This window comes from Molossus molossus, unplaced genomic scaffold (assembly GCF_014108415.1).
Source record: "Molossus molossus isolate mMolMol1 unplaced genomic scaffold, mMolMol1.p scaffold_m16_p_6, whole genome shotgun sequence".
Classification (NCBI taxonomy): domain Eukaryota; kingdom Metazoa; phylum Chordata; class Mammalia; order Chiroptera; family Molossidae; genus Molossus; species Molossus molossus.
Genome location: NW_023425399.1, coordinates 71,257,993 through 71,261,438, shown reverse-complemented (window position 1 = coordinate 71,261,438; position 3,446 = coordinate 71,257,993).

Below are 3,446 nucleotides of genomic sequence, written 5' to 3'. Positions count from 1 at the left end.
TACTTATTAGAAAATTAATGAAACATAGTTTCAAATTAGTAAAGGAACCATGAATAGCACCAATTACAATATGTCAAAAGTATATGAAAACTGCAACAGATTTAGAAACAAAGGAAGAAACAAATATGATTAGAGGAGGAAAGTTTACAAAGGAGATAAACTAGAAACACACAAGAAATAGAGGAGTACCTCATTTGTCTCCAAAATGTTTTCCTCTTGTATCCACTAGCAATTTTTATGGTTCATTTAGGCAAAAAGTAGGGATGAAGAAATTTTATTTGCATAAACAGAATTTATAAGTTATTAAAAAATCGGTACAGATAAAATTATATTTGAGTGGATTCCCAGTTCCAAAACGATTTTCTTAAACTAAATAACTATTTGAAACATTTTCACCATAAGACTGTACCCCATTCCTGTACTTTTTAAAATAAATTATTTAGATCTTAGATGGTCAGGAGAAAATGCATTTTTATCAAAGAGCAGGGCAGCTGCTTTTGCATCATTATGCCTAACAACATAAAAAAGACAAAGAGGAACCAAAAGCATCCTCTCTTTCTACCATATTTATGAAAAGGCTAGTGCCCCTGACTCAACACATCTGGCCATTAATGAATATTGATAGTGGAGAGAGGATGTCAGACAAGAAGACAGATAAGGAAAGACTTTAAAGATGTCAATGAAAGTCTGACTATAGCCAAAAAAAATCAAGTAGCTGTCAGAGTTACCTCTTGATTGATGTTATTAAAATCCATTTTGATCAGCCCTGGATGGTTTGGCTCAGCAGTTAGAGCATCAGCCTGAGGAACTAAGAGTTAAGGGTTCAGTTCTGGTCAAGGGCATATATCTGGGTTGCAGGTTAGATCCAGGCCCCAGTTGGGGTCTTTAGGGGGGCAACCAATCAATTTGTTTCTCTCACATTAATGTTTCTCTTTCTCTCTCTCATCCATTCTCTCTAAAAATCAATGGAAAATATCCTTGGGTAAAGATTAACACACACACACAGATACGTGTGTGTGTGTGTAAAAAAAAAATTATATATATATATATATATATATATATATATATATATAGTCTTTATTGATTATAGAAAGATTGCTTTGAAGTTACAAGTTACAGTGTGGCCCCCAATTCTACTCTTGGACTTGATGTTCTATAAGTCATATTTAAGTTGAACTTTACTAATTCTTCACAGACATTCTGTGCTATATAGTGCAAAATTGCTCCTAAAGGAGAGACATGAACAAGAAGCATTATATGTAGTACTTTTTAGCAGTACATGCCATAGACAGAGGAGAGCAGGAAGAAAGTAATACATTATATATTCTATAAAACATCCTTTTGTCAATAATTCAAGTTAGTAATCAACAAAATATGGTCAGTTCAGTAGAAAACACATTGTGAAATATATCCAGTATATATTATTGTGGAAACTAAAAATGTAATTTGGCTAAACTTTTATGAAGAAAAATAAAATATATGAACTACAAGACAATCTAAAAGGACAATATAAGACAAACAAAGAGAAAATGATAGCTAAGGCCTTTCCATGCATTACTGAGAAGGTCATTCTCTGAGGAGCAAGAGAATGAATAATGAAGGAAGATGAGAGTCATCTATTTACCTAACAAATATTTACTGAGTGCCTAATTTACGACAGGCAGGCACTGTTGTTGACCTTGAAAATATAGTAAGGCGCATAACCTAGGAGCTTACATTCTAATAAAAATAGATTAAAAATTAAAATAAAGAAGTATAGGAAGGAACATTTATAAAATGAGAAGAATTAAGAAAAAATAATTAAATAGAGTGATGTGACCAATTAGGAGGTAGGGGTGAGGGTAACTTACATCGTAGAATCAAGGAAGACATTTTTAAGGAGCTGACATTATTTGAGTCAAGGCCTTGACCATAGGTAGAACCAGACCTGTGAAAACCTGAGGGAAGATCGTGTCAAGCAGCATTGAAAGCTGTCAGTGTAAAGCCATTGCTGCAGCATCTCAATAATATGGAACTGAATCTTGTGTGTTGTGGAATTGGGTCGAACAGCATAAGCTAAAGTAGGTCAGATACTCAAGGCCATGGTAACAAGTTTGCTTTTATTCCAAGTAAAACAAAACAACAAAAACAAAAAACCTGTAAAAGTTTTAAGAAAGGGAGTGACTTGATCAGATTAAAAAGATTGCACAGAAGTGTGGGCATGGATCCTGGAGGGTCCAAAATGACAAGCTAAAAGATTTAATACTTGTGACTGATGAGCATCGAAGGGGACAAGTGGTTCTACATGTGTCACCCTAAGTAGATGAATGGGGTACAGAGATACAGCAGGAAAACTGCTTTAATAAGCCTCTTATTTGGTCTAAATGCATGCATGGTAAATGAGACCCTCCATTTCTTGACCCCAGACTAACCTTAAGTGTCATCTGGAGCATTTATCAAATGACTTTGTGTCTTACAGAAACATCCACCAACCTAACATCCCCATGACTTCTCCTGCTCACTTATGAACTTCTGTTCATTCTTCAAGACTGAGCTTAAATGTGACCTCTGATTGAAGTCTTTTCTCATTGCTTCACCCTGCTTCCTAGAGTTCATAGCATTTTCTCTTTGCATCTACATTTTTTTAATATATCTCCATTATTATCAATTCCACATTGCACTCTAATATTGAGTTTATACTTCTTCATAGTAGACTTTGCTCTTCCAAGATATATTGTCGTATTCACTCTAATATCATCAGTGTTTAGTACTGTATTTCTATCATATGAAGATCTCAGAAAATCTTTGCTGGATGAATGAGTTGAAGCAGACAAGTGTCAGGGAATAAGGTCTGACAATATGGGGAAGTAGAAAATGGCTTTACCCTTATCTGACATTATTATTGTATGTTTGTGTGTATTGTGGATAAATTTCTTCTGAACCAATAACCAATAATATCATTGATTTAACTATTGCCATAGGCTAATTACTTGGGAGCATGTAATTCTTTTTTTTCTTTATTGATTTTAGAGATGGAGGAAGGGAGAGGAAGAGAGAGATAGAAACATCAATGAGAGAGAACATCGATTGGCTGCCTCCTGCATGCCTCCCACTGGGGATCAGGCCCACAACCTGGGCATGTACCCTGGCCAGGAATAAACTAGTGACCTCTTGGTGCATGGGTCAATGGTCAATCACTGAGCCACACCAGCTGGGCAGTAATTCTTATATTAAGCTTATTGTTAGCCATGAAGAGAAAATTGTATCATGAAACCCTAATACATATATGATATATACCAAACTCTTTAAAACCTATATACAAGCATGTTGCCTTTTTACTTTAATCTGCTTATAGCAAACATTGTAGAGCATAGACAATGCTCCAACAATACTTACAAATATTAAATAATATTAAATACTTGTTAAGAATCCTGAAAAATAAATCAGAAAGAATATATTCACCCCTT